Genomic DNA, 18,307 nt, shown 5'->3' on the forward strand with positions numbered 1-18,307 from the left:
CTAGAAATACAAGCATGAAACATCCTAATGGTTTATTCGTCACAATTGCTCTGACAACGTTCATAATACCTATTAGATATTTTGCATATTACACACGGAAAAGAGTTTGAAACACAGATAAAAACAATAAAAATACATAAAAAGTCTTTCACGTCAGCACAGATTTCAGTCACCTCGTGTCTGGGAGGTTGGATCTGAGATGTGTTTTGAGCTGGTCATAGTGAAGGACACAAGGTGTCAGTTCTAGTGAGAACAATTTCCAGGAAGCCATTTTCCACTCTTGAGTGAGCACCCGCTGGGCCTCATGCAAGGTAGGAAGAGCCTGCGTACGTCACCTCCCATGATGTGGTCAGCACGTCAACTGCATGGGCAGGGCGCCAGATAACATCCTGTGCGCTGCTGAGCGGAGCTGGGGCGTGGCCGCCTGTCTGCACCGGCAGCACCATGTCGCTCATAGTCCTCAGCGTGGCGTGTGTTGGTGAGTCCTGGAAGGGAATCGGCGGAGGAAGCACTGGGGTGGTGATCTGGGCCTGGGGTGGAGATATGATCCTGGAGTGGAGATATGGGCCTGGAGTGGAGATCTGGGCCTGGAGTGGATATCTGGGCCTGGAGTGGAGATATGGGCCTGGAGGGGAGATCTGGGCCTGGAGTGGAGATATGGTCCTGGAGGGGAGATCTGGGCCTGGAGTGGAGATCTGAGCCTGGAGTGGAGATACGGGCCTGGAGTGGAGATACAGGTCTGGAGTGAAGATATGGGCCTGGACGGGAGATCTGGGCCTGGAGTGGAGATATGGTCCTAGAGGGGAGATCTGGGCCTGGATTGGAGATATGGGCCTGGATTAGAGATATGGGCCTGGAATGGAGATCTGGGCCTGGAGTGGAGATATGGGCCTGGAGGGGAGATCTGGGCCTGGAGGGAGATATGGGCCTGGTGTGGAGATCTGGGCCTGGAGTGGAGATACAGGCCTGGAGTGGAGATATGGGCCTGGAGTGGAGATACAGGTCTGGAGTGGAGATCTGGGCCTAGTGTGGAGATATGGGCCTGGCATGGACAGATGGGCCTGGAGTGGAGATCTAGGCCTGGAGTGGAGGTATGGGCCCAGAGTGATGATATGGGCCTGGAGTGGAGATCTGGGCCTGGAGCGGAGATATGGGCCCGGAGTGGTGATATGAGCCTGGGGTAGAGATATGGGCCTGGAGTGGAAATCTGGGCCAGGGGTGGAGATATGGGCCTGGGATACAGACATGGGCCTGGCATGGAGGGATGGGCCTGGGGTGGAGATCTGGGTCTGGAGTGGAAATTTTGGCCTGGAGTAGAGATATGGGCCTGGGGTGGAGATCTGGGTCTGGAGTGGAGATTTGGGTCTGGAGTGGAGATTTGGGTCTGGAATGGAGACATGGGCATGGCATGGAGGGATGGGCCTGGAGTGGAGATATGGGCCTGGAGTGGAGATATGGGCCTGGGGTAGAGATATGGGCCTGGAGTGGAGATTTGGATCTGGAAAGGCGACATGGGCCTGGCATGGAGGGATGGGCCTGGAGTGGAGATATGGGCCTGGAGTGGAGATATGGGCCTGGAGTGGAGATATGGAACTGGAGTGGAGATCAGGGCCTGGAGTGGAGATCTGGGCCTGGGGTGGAGATATGGGCCTGGGGTGGAGATCTGGGTCTGGAGTGGAGATCTGGGCCTGGAGTGGAGATATGGGCCTGGAGTGGAGATCTGGGCCTGGAGTGGAGATCTGGGCCTGGGGTGGAGTTATGGGCCTGGGGTGGAGATCTGGGTCTGGAGTGGAGATCTGGGCCTGGGGTGGAGATCTGGGTCTGGAGTGGAGATCTGGGCCTGGAGTGGAGATCTGGGCCTGGCATGGAGGGATGGGCCTGGGGTGGAGATATGGGCCTGGGTTGGAGATCTGGGTCTGGAGTAGAGATATCAGCATGGAGTGGACATGTGGGCCTGTTGTGTAGATCTACCCCTGGGGTGGAGATCTGGATCAGGAGTCTGGGTCTCTGGGCAGCTGAGATCCCTGCTGCGGGGGCAGGTAGGCAGCCAGGGTGAGTTTACCTTCAGCCCAGCAAGGGCCTGGCTACCCAGACACATAGTCCCATGGGGCAGCACAGGAGGCCCTGGTTTGCCTGCAGATAGATCATCGACCATGATCTTTCTTTCCAGGGTTCTTCTTGGTCCAGACGGCCTGTCCATACACGGGTGAGTCCTTCCCCAAACCTTAGGGTGTCATCTCCCCACCTAAGAGGATTTTCCTGAAACAAGAGGGAAGTCCTGTCGGAGAGTCTCTCATAAACTAAGAAGGGGGGACCCTGGGGTGCTCGGCTCACACTTCTGACCTCGTCCTCTCTGGCCTTTCTTACCCTTGGCTGAGTCAAGCTCTGTGAAGAGCGGGGTGAGCTTGGGGTGCTCCAAGCTGAGGTGTGCAGGGAGGAAGTGGTGTCAGCAGCTGAGGAAGGGAGGGAAGCAGTGCTAGGAACAGCAGGTCCTCTGAGGACAAAGGTGTAACTCACACCCTCCAGTGTTTCCATGACGGTCAGGGCTGCAGTGTGGCTGCTGTCCTTCTACCAGAAGAGGTGGGGAAACCACAGCCATGACCCTGACATTCCAAATCTTCTGATGGGGGTTCGGTTCATGCACTGGCCTGATATTCCATTCACAAAGGACACGCCCTACATGCCGTGTCTACTTTGTGTTGTTTTATGTGAGTGATCTCGCAGTATTAAAATCTAGTAAGAGTCGCTTATTCAGCACTTGCTCAAAGTTCTCAGCTGACACTTTTCTTGTAGGGAGACGCCATGTCCATGCTGGATAGGTTCTTCCTGTAGCCCTGGACACCCAGGTGTGGTAGGAGACTTAGAAACATGGAAAGGGGAACAATCTTCTGAGCACACGGAGGGAGGGGCGGCTCCACATCCTCCTCTCTAAGGCGGCCCCTCCTTTTCCCCCAGGTGGTCAGGACAAGACCTTCCTGTCTGCCTGGCCCAGCCCTGTGGTGCCTCAGGGAGGACATGTGACTCTTCGGTGTCACTATCGCGGTGGGTTTAACAACTTCACTCTGTACAAAGACGACAGAAGCCACGTTCCCGTCTTTCCCGGCAGAATATTCCAGCAGAGCTTCCTCATGGGCCCTGTGACCCCGGCACACGCAGGGACCTACAGATGTCGGGGCTCATACCCGCACTCCCTCACTGAGTGGTCGACTCCCAGCAACCCCCTGGCGATCAGGGTCACAGGTCAGAGGACTCCTGTCTGGGCTTCTCCTTGTCCCACCTCCTGAATCCCAGAGCTTCTACTGGGGGTGTCCGTCAGGGTCCCATCACCCAGGACATGACTGTCTTTGGGGTACAGGGGAATTGAATACAGGGAAATGGGTGCTGTGATGGGAAGAATAACTGTCCCCAATATGGCTACATTCTAATCCCTGGAGCGTGTGACTATTTATGTTATAGGGCAGGGGACTGAAGGGGAAGACGGAGCTCTGGTTGTTGATGAGTTGACCTTGAGATGGGGAGGCGGCCTGGACTGTCCCACTGGGCTCAGTGGAATCACAAGGGTCCTCGTGACAGGAGGAAGAAAAGGAGAGTGGGGATTAGAACAGCGTCGTGGGAGACTCCATCAGCCACTGTGGGCTTTGAAGGTGGAGGAAGGCCACGAGCCACAATGGCAGGTGGCCTCTACGGGCTGGAGAAGTCAAGAGAAGCGCTCTGCTGAGTCTCCAGAGGGAACGCAGTTGTGTACATGACTTGATTTTAGCATAGGGAGAACTGGATCCAACTTCTGTCTCCAGAAGTAGAAGGGTCAGTGTGTTCTCTCCTGCCGCCATGTTTGGGATAATTTTCTGCAGCAGTAACAGGAAACCAACACAGGAACATGGTCAAGGACGAGTTAGGAAACCAAACAACGATAGCCGGGCATGGTGGTGGGCGCGAGTAAACCAATGACTGAATTCAATCGCTTGAATCCGGGAGGCAGAAGTTGCAGTGAGCCAAGACCACACCACTACACTCCAGCCTGGGTGAAAAAGTGACACTCTGCCTCAAAAATCAATTAATTAATCAATTAATTAAAGAAACCAAACAAGGAGAAGGTTGGAAACCCCGAGATCAGGAAGGGCAGGACGCTGATGCCACCACCAGGCTCCATCCACATAGGGAGGGGTCGATGCTCCTCGAACCAGCACCAGGAGCCACCCTGTGGAAGCTGAGGCCATGAAGAAGGCACAGGCATGGCAGGAGAGGCTCCCAATCCCCACCAGGAACAGGGGGTGTGGACACTGGTGCCTGCCTTACTGATCAGTTCATTCCTCCTGCCAGGGACTCCAGTTTGTCCAAAAGAGATTGAACCAGGCTGTTAAGAGCCTGGACATGCAGCCTGCCATGGTTCCTCTTCCACCCCCACACAGACAGGAGGAAAGAGATGAGTGGGAAACAGATACAGCAGCCTAAGAGATGAGGCTGAGTCCAGTGGGAAGGGCGTCCAAGGCTACTAGAGACAGACAGACAGAGAAGAGGGAGGGACACAGATGGAGGGACCTGCACCAGGGGATAAAAGACAGGGAGACACAGAGAGGGAGGAAAGAGACAGACAGCCGGGAGGGGAACCCTCACTCGTTCCAGGTGCCATGGATATGATGACAAAGGGAGACGCCTTCTAAACTCACAACCTCTCTTTCTAGGAGTCCACAAAAAGCCTTCCCTCCTGGCCCTCCCAGGTCCCCTGGTGAAATCAGGAGAGACGGTCACCCTACAATGTTCCTCAGATACCGTGTTTGAGCACTTCTTTCTGCACCGTGAGGTGACCCTTGAGGAGCCCATGCACCTTGTTGGAGAGCTCCATGGTGGGGGATCCCAGGCCAAGTATTCCATCAATTCCACGACATCTGACCTTGCAGGGACCTTCAGATGCTACGGTTCTTTTACTCACTCCCCCTATGTGTTGTCAGCTCCCAGTGACCCCCTGGACATCGTGATCACAGGTGAGAGTGTCCGGACATTCTTCTCATTGTCACTGGGACACAGAGTGAATGATCCAGGACTTGGAAGCCCCAGGTGGTCATGAGGAAGATGAGTGTGGGATTCTTATGGAGAGAGACTGACTTGGCAAGGTCTGTACCAACAGAGACAGAGAAACAGGAGACACAAGTACAGACCAGGTGTCATAACAGAGGACACACACAGGAGCCATACAGGGAGGTAGAAAAGAGAGAAAGAGTTAAAGGGGACACTCAGACAGACAGACATGTCCCAGAGAGAGGCGTCCTTCCGTGCTGACTTTGCTCAGATACCTGGCACAGGTTAGAAGCTTCATTTCTGTTTTACCTCCACAAAGCGTTTCTACCAGGAGAACCCAAGGACACCCATGTTTCTGTCCTGAGTCAGCCCCTGTGGCCTCAGACCTTGTGGCACCTACAGATGCCGTGTTTGTTCTGACACCTCTGCCTTCCATACAGTGGACAGTCATCGTCCCAGGATATCGTGGCCCCAGAACACCAACCCCTGTATGCTGTGTGTACTTGGGGTCCCCAGACTGGATTCTGAGGCTCATATTCCACATAACCCCACATATGATAGGATTCCTGAGAGACACAGGGACATCAAAAAGAAATCAGGAACATCAAAAAGCAAAGACATAAACACACAGAGAATGAGCCAGAGGAAGGAGAATGAGAGACTCACAGACACATAAAGAGACAGAAAAGTGGGCAGAGGAGTGGAGAGAATGATGGAAGGGAGGAGAGAAAAGCTCCAAAATCAGAACCCTGAGGGCGGGTGGGCACAGAGATAGAGATAGATAAAGACGTGGGGATGGATTGCAGAGATTCCAAATAGAACTAGAGAGACTGAGAGGCAGAGAAAGACAAGGAGATGGAGAGAGACAGATGGTAGATGTATAGATAGATATAGATAGATGATAAATAGGTAGATCATAGATAATGGATGGGTTATAGACACATAGATGGCGATTGATACATAGGTGATACATGGAGATGATGATGATGATAGATAGACAGATAGATAGATCGATAGATAGATAGAGAGATAGATAGACACATAGATAGGTACATAGATACGTAGATGATACATAGAGACAGAGAGGCAGACAGATAGAGAGGGAATAGACAGATGATACATAGATACAGATAATAGATGGTGGATAGAGAGACAGACAATTGATAGAGAGATAAATGATACATAGATATAGATTACAGATAGATAATTGATAGATTGACAGGTAGCAGATAGATGATAGATAGATAGATAGATAGATAGATAGATAGATAGATCGATAGATAATAGATAGAAATGTTCAGAAGGTTATGAACAAAACAGAAAGTGAGAAACTCAGAATTAAAGAGAAAGGAAGATCAAGTCAACAATCCAAGGAGGATCATAGAGAAGAAAACAATACAAAAAGGGAAAACACACCACGGGCTGGGGAAGTGAGGTCAGAGACCTAGAGAGACAGAGAAGGTGGAAGGAGGAAACAGACATGAAGAGAGATGGGGTGGAGGGTGAGAGAGAGCATTAGCATAGAGCAGGGGAGTGAGTTCTCAGCTCAGATGTGAGGGGAGCTGTGACAAGGAAGAACCTCCCTGAGGAAACTGCCTCTTCTCCTTCCAGGTCTATATGAGAAACCTTCTCTCTCAGCCCAGCCAGGCCCCACGGTTCAGGCAGGAGAGAACGTGACCTTGTCCTGCAGCTCCCGGCGCTCCTTTGACATGTACCATCTATCCAGGGAGGGGGAGGCCCGTGAACTTAGTCTCTCTGCAGTGCAAAGCGTCAACGGAACATTCCAGGGCGACTTCCCTCTGGGCCCTGCCACCCACGGAGGAACCTACAGATGCTTCGGTTCTTTCCATACCACACCCTACAAGTGGTCACACCCGAGTGACCCACTGCCCGTTTCTGTCACAGGTGAGGAAACCCCATGCCTGTCCCATGTCTTATGATCCCAGAGCCATAGCTGAGGAACTTCCTGCTGATGATGGAGAGAAGCATGGACAGGTTCAGAGAGAAGATCAAGCCTCGGTGTGAGGGCGGGATCAGGATGCAGGATGGCAGAGAGGGCACTTCCAAACCCTCCTGCATGGCCTGCGTGGTGGTCCTCGGTCAGGGCTCCAGGCACCCAGGCAGATGGAGAAACTGGTCAGGACAGACCCAGAGGAGGGAGACTGGGCTCAGTTTGGGGAGATCAGAGGTTCCCTCAGCATTTGTTTTGCTTGTCATATGGATAAAAGCCATTTTAATGGGGTGAGATGAAAATTCATTGTGATTTTTCATTTGTATTTCTCTGATGATGAGTGATACTGAACACTTTCATACACATGATGGCTATTTATATGTTTTGTTTGTGGAGAAATGTGTGTTCAAGTTCAATGATGGCCATTTATATGTTTTGTTTGTGGAGAAATGTGTGTTCAAGTCTTTTGCTCATTTTTAATTAAATTATTTGTTTTATTGAGTTATGTGAGCTTCCAGTTATAAATCCCATCTCAGATGCATAGTCTGCAAATATTTGCTCCCATTCTGTGGGTTGTCTCTTCACTTTGTTGGTTGCTTATTTTGCAGTGCAGAAGCTGCTTAGTTTGATGTAATCCCTATGGTCTATTTTTTGCTTTGATTACTTGTGTTTCTGAGGTTTTAAACAAAATGCCTTTTCTCAGACAAATGTCCTGAAGCATTTCCCCAATATTTTCTTCTATGTGTTTCATAGGTTTAGGATTTAGACTCATGTATTTAATCCATTTGGATTTGACTTTTGTGAATGGTGAGAGGTAGAGGTGCAGTTTCATTCCCTGCATGCAGATAACCTGTTTTCCCCACATCGTTTATTGAAAAGACTGTCCTTTCCTGATTGTCGGTTCTTGACACTTTTGTCAAAATGCATTGGATTGGCTGGGCATGGTGGCTCACACCTGCAATCCCAGCACTTTCAGAGGCCAAGGTGGGTGGATCACCTGAGACCAGGAGTTCGAGGCCCACCGGGCCAACATAGTAAAACCCTGTCTCCACTAAAAGTACAAAAATTAGCTGAGCATGGTGGTCAGCGCCTGTCATACCACTACTCGAGAGTCTGAAGCAAGAGAATTGCTTGAATTCAGGAGACGGAGGTTGCTGTGAGCCAAGATTGCACCTCTACACTCCAGCCTGGATGACAGAGCAAGATTCCATCTCAAAAAAACAAAAAAGCCATTGAATGTAGACGCATAGATTATATCTGTGTTCTTCATTTTACTCCGTTGTTCTATGCACTTTTCTTTATGCCAGCGTCATGCTGTTTTGTTTACTACAGCTCTGTAACATATTTTTAAGTCAGGTAATGTGATGCTCCTGTTTTCCCTCTATATCTTAAAGTCTCGAGACAATGGGTAACACATACAAAAATTATAGAGAAGAGGATCCCAGGACTCCCAGAGCCTAGTGTTGGATAACAGAGTGTTGGCCATGAACCAACCTCAAAGATTTCCCTTGAGTAGAGGACAGGCACCCTCATTTCCTCACCTCTGTCCTGTCTCTATTCTAGGAAACCCTTCAAGTAGTTGGCCTTCACCCACTGAACCAAACTCCAAAACTGGTGAGTAAAGAATCCCTCTTATCTCTGCTTTTGGAAACCTGGGGAGGTGGAAGCCTTGGATTCAAGCCTTGGCTCAGCACCTCCCAGCTCTGACTGTGGGCCTGTCTTCCACCATCTCTCTGAACTCCAGACACTCCAACAGCAAAAGGGATCGTGGCCCAGCACAGGGCTCCATGAAGTCTCTTAATCTCCAATTTTCTGCAGCTGAGACCTCCTACAAGCTGGAAGAACGATTGCAAATCTCACATCCTTCTCAGGAAAAATGCAGTGTTTGTTCTCCCTGCATTCCTAACTGGAGGATAAATTCCTGGGGGCTTGAAAGAGGGAAGGGAAGGGAACATCTAATGAGGGTGAGGTGTTTTAGAGAAGTTCCACTTGCCAAAGAATGAACTCCTGTGGGTCATCAGGCAACCCTGGCTGACTCAGCAGAGCAAGAGCCTTGCAGTAAAGAGCCTTGCACGCACACTCCGACTCACTGACTCATTCAGCCATGGCCCCATGCTCAGGCTGGGCAGTGAGAATCCTTTCCTACTGTTGCCATAACAAATTTCCACAAAATTGGTGGATGAAAACAAAACGGCTTTTTAATTATCTTACAGTGCTGTAGCTCAAAGGATGAAATGCACCTCACTGGGCTAAAATCAAGGTGACAGCAAGGCTGCCTTCCCTCTGAAGGTTCCAGGCAAGAATCTGCTTTCCACATGTCCCAGTTTCTAGAAGCTCCCACGTTCCTTGGCTCCTGGTCCCCTTCCCCCTTCCTCAAAACCCACAAAGACTGGTCACATCTCACATGGCATCACTCAGACCCTTCTTCCTTGTCCACGCCTCTTTCTCTGAATGTTCCTCTGCTTTCTTCCTCATCTCTTAAGGACTTTGGGATTTTATTGGGTTCACCAAGATTATCTTCATCATCTCCCTAATATCATCCAGGATACCCTCCTTTTCAGTTCAGCTGATTAACAACCATAATTCCATCTGCAATCTTCATTCCTCCTCTCCATGTAAAATCACTTATTCACAAGGTGTGTAGGCTAGGACAGGGACATTTTTGGGGTGGGGTGGATTCTCCTGCCTTCCACAAATAGTAAACAAGATGCATTTGGCCTGTGCTCTTGGGACACTGACGTTTCAGATCGGTAAACGGGAGGAAAAAGAGAATGAATGCACAAGTGGACCTATAAATGGCTGATCCATTGGGAAACATTGGTGCATGAAATCTATTTATTTATGTATTTATTAATTATGTATTTATTAGGTCAGAGTCTCGCTCTATCCCCTAGGCCGGAGTGCAGTGTCATGATCTTGGCTCACTGCAACCTCCACCTCCTGGGTTCAAGTGATTCTTCTGCCTCAGCCTCTCAAGTAGCTTGGATACAGGCACCCGCCGCCACACCTGGCTAATTCTTTTTGTAGATTGTTGGTAGAGACGATGTTTCACCATGTGGCCCAGTCTATCTCCAACTCCCAATCTAAAGTCATCTGACCTTCTCAGCCTCCCAAAGTACTGGGATTATAGGCGTGAACCAGGGCACCCAGCCAGAATTTAAAATAAATAACAGATAATACTGAGTGTATGATTTCAGGTCACAGAGAAGTTCTCACTGATCAAATAATACTTGTGATCTTTATGAAAAATATTGATCAACCCCTGGAAGACTGGCGGAAGGATTTTCCACACACAGCAGTCAGCTGTGAAGGAACAAAGGTGAAAACAATCTTATGTGGAAGGAAGAGGCTCTGCCTGAAACGCTGGGAATGAGATGGGAGAATTACAAGACCACTGGAGAGAGAGGAGAGCACACTGGGCACACAGGAAACTAAGGAGGACAAGGAGTGTGTGTTTTATACTCACAGCCCTTGGATTCACCTCGGGCTAACTAGGAATCCCTACATGATTAATAGTGTCTGACATGAACATAAGGGAGGCCCAGGTGCGTAACTGGAATCTAGGAGACTGTGGAAAAGGCAATTCCCGCCCCACTGGTGAAATGTGTTGTGTATTTAGACACTAAATGAATGAAGTGGATGGATATAAGATGTCTATGTGAGGTAGAATACTTCGCAGGGAGGGCTTGCCTGGTTTGATTTTTCCTAATTGTTTAATTTCTTTCTGAGATTTATTTTTCCTACATGTAAATCAATACCTGGCAGAGGACTGATTGATACATGAGGCGTGGTGCAAAGGTAGAGACCTATTATAATGTAACACAGGAGTTTGTGAACGGTGGCTCACACCTGTAACCCAACATTTTGGGAGGCTGAGGCGGATGGATCCATTGAGGTCAGGAGTTCAAGAACAGCCCGGACACTATGGTCAAACCCAACTCTACTAAATAAACAAAAACTAGCTGGGTGTGGTGGCTCATGCCTGTAATACCGGCTATTCGGGAGGCTGAAGGAGGAGAATGGCTTCCACCCGGGAGGCAGAGGTTTCAGTGAGCCGAGATCGCGTCATTGGACTACACCCGGGGTGACAGGGTGAGACTCCATCACAAAAAATAAAAATACAAGACTCATAAATGTCATATAACATACACGAATGACAAAGGCACTTCAATCCCAATTATCATTTTTCTGTTTCTCTATAATGACTTCTTTGATCCTTTATCTTATCCATTAGAAAATCAGCCAAAAACGTCTTCTCTGTTTGCTTTCTGTGAGCCTGAGATCATATGGAAAATATGAAAGGCCCCCGAACCCACCAGCACAGGCCCTGGAATAAAGTTCTCTGTTCATGGCATAAAACTTGCCCCCTCACCCAAATCCCCCATCTCACCCCTACTTCCTATCACATTAAGAGACACAGACAGACCGTGGGAAGGTAAAAACTAATACTCTTTGGAGTTCAGATCTTGGACTCGGAGACCAGCACCAGCACCATCTCCTGGTCACCTTTTGTACGAATTCACAGAAGGACAGGTTGTACCGAAGCAATAGATGATGGAGGGGGTTGTCCTTCCTCCGGACTCTCAGGTAGAACAGCAGCCTAATATAGGACTCCCGAGATCACAAAAAGGAGCACGTTCTTCACGAGCTTCATCATTATTTCCTGGCTGTTGGATATATGACAGTTCTACTTCACTGTTTTGATCTTGATTTCACTTTATGCCTTTTCTTCCTGAATGTAATGTGTTTGAGTCAAGAGGGTTCTGGCCGTAGAAATTGTAAAGCACATTCACTGTGTATCGATCCTAGTCCAGTCTTCCCAGAGAAGACTCTAAACACCTCCTGTACTGCACCTGGGGCTCTGCCAGTTTCTGTCACTCACCGTCACTCCAGGGAGACAGAACACACAGAGAATACATGACATAGGCAGGTTCATTACTAACAGATAACCAGCAAGTGACTACAGAAGCCTGCATTTCAGTGTGAGCCAGTCCCCCAAGGCTCAGAAAAGCTGCTCGGAACATATGGAGTCACCCCATTTGCAATGCAGCTGGGGGAACCCAGAAAGCAGCCCTGCCTGGGTTTTGTACCCTGGAGCCACAGGAAGCACTGAGCTAAAGCACTGCATGACGTCCTCCTCTGGGAAGAACAGGAAGACAGCCCAGGCTGTTCTGGGACGTTCCTCCTGATCTCAAGATGTTGCTGTCTTAGTCCCTTTTTGTGGCTATAAAACAACGCTTGAGCCTGGGTAACTTCTACAGAAAAGAGAATTGGTTGACTCATGGTTCTGCAAGGTGTACAAGAGGCAGGACACCAGCATCTATTTCTGGCTGTGGCCTCAGGCTGCTCCTACTCTGGTAGAAGAGAAGGGGGCCTACATGTGCAGAGACCACCGAGATCACACAGCAAGACAGGGAGAAACGGGGTGTGATGGAGCTTCCAAGCTCTTTTTAAGAACCAATTCTCCAGAGCACTAATAGAGGGAGAACGTGCTAACCCTGTCGTGTGGGGCAGCATTAATCTATTCATGATGGATCCACCCCCATCACCCAAACACCTCCCGATAGGCCCAACCTCCCACACTCAGGGTTAAATTTCAAAGTGAAGCTTCGGGGGGTCAAATATCCATACGATAGCAGGTGTCTCATCGGCACATTCTGTGGTTATTACGAAAACTATAACTGAGAAAGCAGGAGAAAGCTGGGTCTCCCACCACGTGGGTGCTTGTCCTAAAGAGATGTTTTATGGGGTTGCCTGGCAACCAAGAAATGAGAGACAATCCTCAAAGAGGAACTCCTATGGTGAGCTTCTCATTGGATTTCCATCTTCCTCCAGGTATCACCAGACACCTGCCTATTGTGATTAGGTACTCGGTGGCCACCATCATCTTCACCATCCTCCTCTTCTTTCTCCTTCGTCGTTGGTGCTCCGACAAAAAGAGTAAGTCTCACGAAGCAGAGGCCAGAGACCTCAGGGCCGTGTGGGGAGGGAGGATGAGGAGGGATGGGAGCACGCAGGTGTGTGTTTCTCACCGGCAGGATGGTCTCTGGCCCAAGGCAGAAGCCACAGAGGCAGAGCTTTCTAGAGAGAGCACCAGACACCCTGTCCCTGCCTTCAGCTCACAGACCATTGCCTGATTCTGAACTGTATCCTCATGTCCCTGCAGCCACTGACATCCAGGAGAAGGTTCCATGACAGGCAGAAAGTGGGAGGCAGAATCACTGGGATGGGAACTGACAGCTCTTCATGGGATGGGCCTTGCACTCAGAGAGACAGAATGTCTGAGTCTGGCTGTTGGCAGCTGAGGGACCTCAGGCACCTACGGCCTCCCCGTGTGTGTTGGTATCTGCTCATGAAATGAGGACCCAGACGTGCCCTCCCAGCTGTTTTGATGACTTCTTCCGTCTCCTACAGATGCTGCTGTAATGGACCAAGAGCCTGTGGGGGACAGAACAATGAACAGGGAGATAGTCCTCCTAAGGCCAGCCTCATGGTTATAGTCTTATTCCCTACTAGTCCTGAAGAATGTGAGTCCCCTCCCTCACTCAACATTTCCCTCTCTCCAGGAATCTGAAGAACAAGACCCTCAGGAGGTGACATACGCACAGTTGGATCACTGCGTTTTCACACGGGGAAAAATCACTCGCCCTTCTCAGAGGCAAAAGACACCCCCAACAGATACCAGCATGTACATAGAGCTTCCAGATGCTGAGCCCAGATCGTTGTCTCCAGCCCAGGAGCACCACAGACAGTCCTGGAGGGGGTCTTCTAGGGAGACCACAGCCCTTTCTCAAAACCGGCTTCACAGCTCCAATGTACCAGCAGTTGGATTCTGAAGTCTCGACTCTGCATCTTAGAGCATTGCTCTTCCTCACACCACAAATCTGCTGGCTCTGTCTTGCTTACCAACGTCTGCGGTTCCCACTGCCTGCTGGAGAGAAAACGCACTCCTTTGCTTAGCCCACAATTCTCCCCTTCACTTGACCCCTGCCCACTTCTCCAACCTAACTGGCTTACTTCCTAGTCCTACTGGAGGCTGCAGTCACACTGAGGAACTCACAATTCCCAACATACAAGAGGCTCCCTCTTAACACGGCACTTAGACTCATGCTGTTCCACCTTCCCTCATGCTGTTCCACTTCCCCTCAGACGATTTTTCAGTCTTCTGTTATCAGTAAACCTTATAAAAATTTGTTGTGATTTCTATGTAGCTCTCTCCTCTTCAAATAAATGTGTCTGCCCTCATTCTTTAGGTGACTCTTTTTTTGCCTAAAGTTTCCGGTGTTATCATTACTATGTCCATATAGCCCCACATGTTCTCCACTGGGTTCTCATCCCTGGAATCTGAGCTTCTGGAAGCAGGTGGAGCCTGATTTGTCTCTGGGACTCCAATTTCCATCCAACGATGCAGCACGTAGGCGGTTTCAAGGATCACGAATCAGATGAACAAGTGATATTCTTACTCTCTGCACACCTGGAAAGCTGGCAGAGCCATTCCAAGATGAAACATCTGTAGAGTCATAGGCCTTGTTGGTCTCATCTCCACGGGGACACATGTCCACACATCATCTTCATACTATCAATACACAGTCGCTCCTCCAGACCTGTGGGGTTTACAGGTGTTTATTGAGCCAACTATAAATCAAAAATATTCAGAGAAAAAATCCACAAAGTTTCAAAAAGCAAAACTATGTTGAATGGACACAAATGGAATGGTGTGTAGGCTGTGTCAGGAATTATAAGTAATCTAGAGATGATTTCATGTACACAGGAGGATGAACATGGGTTATATGCAAACCCTGTGCCATTTCATGTAAGAGGCTTGAGCACCTGCAGATTGTGGTATCTGAGCCGAGATCCTGAAACCAATCACCCACGAATAGTGAAGGACGACTGTATCTAACTTTTATTTCTCAATTTTAAATATAAATCATAAAAAATTTACAATACCAAGATAAAAAACAAGAAGTGGTTTATAGTGTGAGAATACGTGTAGATTTATTTTTTCTATGCGTAACCCTCAGGCCCATGTTATCTATTGAGAAGACATTCTATTCCTCCTTAAACCACACGGCAGCCTTTGTCAACTCTAACGGGGTTGTGTGTACACGGATGTATTTTAGACACTGTTTTCCGATAAGGAGATCTCTGTGTTCGCTCTCTTGAGGATGCTGCACATTACATAGGCTTACACAACCCCTTAAAATTTGGTAGCTGGAGTCCTCTAGTTTTTTATTATAGGCTATTTGCTATGCTTTTTAAAATATTTCTTGAGGCGGAGTCTCACTCTGTCGCCCAGGCTGGACTGCAGTGGCACGATCTCAGCTCACTGCAACTTCCACTTCCCAGCTTCAAGAGATTCTCCTGCCTCAGCCTCTTGAGTAGCTGACATTAGCTCACCACCAGGAACAGCTAATTTTTGTATTTTTAGCAGAGACATGGCTTCATTAAGTTGGCCAGGGAGGTCTCGAACTCCCGACCTCCGTTGATCCGCAAACTTCTGCTTCCCAAAGTCCTGGGGGCCGCTTGATTTTCTATAGCATTATGTTACTGGATATTTCCATACAATTTAAAATGAGGGAGGCAGAGAGACAGACAGAGAGCGAACCATGAGTTGGGGCTCTGGACTCTTGGGTCATGAGACAAATTGTAGATAAAATGACAAAAATCCAGAATTGACATGTTGTGGGTTTTGCTGATAAAGAACAGTTCTAAGATTGTAAACAATAGCATAATCCTTCCCTGGGTATTTAAATCATTTAAACTGGTTCTGCTGTCATACTAGAAATACAAGCATGAAACATCCTAATGGTTTATTCGTCACAATTGCTCTGACAACCTTCATAATACCTATTAGATATTTGGCATATTACACACGGAAAAGAGTTTGAAACACAGATAAAAACAATAAAAATACATAAAAAGTCTTTCACGTCAACACAGATTTCAGTCACCTCGTGTCCGGGAGGTTGGATCTGAGACGTGTTTTGAGCTGGTCATAGTGAAGGACGCAAGGTGTCAGTTCTAGTGAGAACAATTTCCAGGAAGCCATTTTCCACTCTTGAGTGAGCACCCGCTGGGCCTCATGCAAGGTAGGAAGAGCCTGCGTACGTCACCTCCCATGATGTGGTCAGCACGTCAACTGCATGGGCAGGGCGCCAGATCACATCCTGAGCGCTGCTGAGCTGAGCTGGGGCGCGGCCGCCTGTCTGCACCGGCAGCACCATGTCGCTCATGGTCCTCAGCGTGGCGTGTGTTGGTGAGTCCTGGAAGGGAATCGGCGGAGGAAGCACTGGGGTGGTGATCTGGGCCTCGGGTGGAGATATGATCCTGGAGTGGAGATATGGGCCTGGAGTGGAGATATGGGCCTGGAGTGGAGATATGGACCTGGAGTGGGGATACAGGTCTGGAGTGGAGATACAGGTCTGGAGTGGAGATATGGGCCTGGAGTGGAGATATGGGCCTGGGGTACAGATATGGGCCTGGAGTGGAGATCTGGGCCTGGAGTGGATATCTGGGCCTGGAGTGGAGATATGGGCCTGGAGGGGAGATCTGGGCCTGGAGTGGAGATATGGTCCTGGAGGGGAGACCTGGGCCTGGAGTGGAGATCTGAGCCTGGAGTGGAGATACGGGCCTGGAGTGGAGATACAGGTCTGGAGTGAAGATATGGGCCTGGAAGGGAGATCTGGGCCTGGAGTAGAGATATGGTCCTGGAGGGGAGATCTGGGCCTGGATTGGAGATATGGGCCTGGAGTGGAGATATGGGCCTGGAGTGGATATCTGGGCCTGGAGTGGAGATCTGGGCCTGGAGGGGAGATCTGGGCCTGGAGTGGAGATATGGTCCTGGAGGGGAGATCTGGGCCTGGAGTGGAGATATGGGCCTGGAGAGGAGATATGGGCCTGGAGTGGAGATCTGGGCCTGGAGTGGAGATACAGGCCTGGAGTGGAGATATGGGCCTGGAGTGGAGATACAGGTCTGGAGTGGAGATCTGGGCCTAGTGTGGAGATATGGGTCTGGCATGGACAGATGGGCCTGGAGTGGAGATCTAGGCCTGGAGTGGAGATATGGACCCAGAGTGATGATATGGGCCTGGAGTGGAGATCTGGGCCTGGAGTGGAGATCTGGGCCTGGAGTGGAGATATGGGCCCGGAGTGGTGATATGGGCCTGGGGTAGAGATATGGGCCTGGAGTGGAAATCTGGGCCTGGGGTGGAGATATGGGCCTGGGATAGAGACATGGGCCTGCCATGGAGGGATGGGCCGGGGGTGGAGATCTGGGTCTGGAGTGGAAATTTTGGCCTGGAGTAGAGATATGGGCCTGGGGTGGAGATCTGGGTCTGGAGTGGAGATTTGGGTCTGGAGTGGAGATATGGGCCTGGAGTGTAGATATGGGCCTGGAGTGGAGATATGGACCTGGAGTTGGGATACAGGTCTGGAGTGGAGATACAGGTCTGGAGTGGAGATATGGGCCTGGAGTAGAGATTTGGGTCTGGAAAGGCGACATGGGCCTGGCATGGAGGGATGGGCCTGGAGTGGAGATATGGGCCTGGAGTGGAGATATGGGCCTGGAGTGGAGATCTGGGCCTGGGGTAGAGATATGGGCCTGGGGTGGAGATCTGGGTCTGGAGTGGAGATATGGGCCTGGTGTGGAGATATGGGCCTGGGGTAGAGATATGGGCCTGGAGTGGAGATCTGGGCCTGGAGTGGAGATCTGGGCCTGGGGTGGAGATATGGGCCTGGGGTGGAGATCTGGGTCTGGAGTGGAGATCTGGGCCTGGAGTGGAGATCTGGGCCTGGCATGGAGGGATGGGCCTGGGGTGGAGATATGGGCCTGGGTTGGAGATCTGGGTCTGGAGTAGAGATATCAGCATGGAGTGGACATGTGGGCCTGTTGTGTAGATCTACCCCTGGGGTGGAGATCTGGATCAGGAGTCTGGGTCTCTGGGCAGCTGAGATCCCTGCTGCGGGGGCAGGTAGGCAGCCAGGGTGAGTTTACCTTCAGCCCAGCAAGGGCCTGGCTGCCCAGACGCACAGCCCCGTGGGGGCAGCAGGGGAGGCCCTGGTTTGCCTGCAGATGGATCATCCATCATGATCTTTCTTTCCAGGGTTCTTCTTGGTCCAGAGGGCCTGTCCACACACGGGTGAGTCCTTCCCCAAACCTTAGGGTGTCATCTCCCCACCTAAGAGGATTTTCCTGAAACAAGAGGGAAGTCCTGTCAGACAGTCTGTCATACAATAAGAAGGGGGGACCCTGGGGTGCTCGGCTCACACTTCTGACCTCGCCCTCTCTGGCTCTTCTTACCCTTGGCTGAGTCAAGCTCTGTGAAGACCGGGGTGAGC

General features: G+C 50.1%; 1 long non-coding RNA gene and 1 pseudogene across 1 annotated transcript; one reads left to right on the forward strand and one right to left on the reverse strand.

Moving 5' to 3' along the window:
* The first annotated feature begins 444 nt into the window (after positions 1-444).
* On the forward strand, positions 445-13,886 carry LOC139360485 (killer cell immunoglobulin-like receptor 3DL2; annotated as a pseudogene).
* A 1,879-nt stretch (positions 13,887-15,765) lies between these two features.
* On the reverse strand, positions 15,766-18,289 carry LOC139360487 (uncharacterized). Its single transcript, XR_011617895.1, has 3 exons — positions 18,246-18,289; positions 17,964-18,161; positions 15,766-16,233 (listed from the first exon to the last, which is right to left on the reverse strand). It is a non-coding gene; the product is annotated as an uncharacterized lncRNA (long non-coding RNA).
* Positions 18,290-18,307: the final 18 nt, after the last annotated feature.

The sequence above is a fragment of the Macaca nemestrina genome, chromosome 20 (genome assembly GCF_043159975.1).
Source record: "Macaca nemestrina isolate mMacNem1 chromosome 20, mMacNem.hap1, whole genome shotgun sequence".
Taxonomy (NCBI): Eukaryota; Metazoa; Chordata; class Mammalia; order Primates; family Cercopithecidae; genus Macaca; species Macaca nemestrina.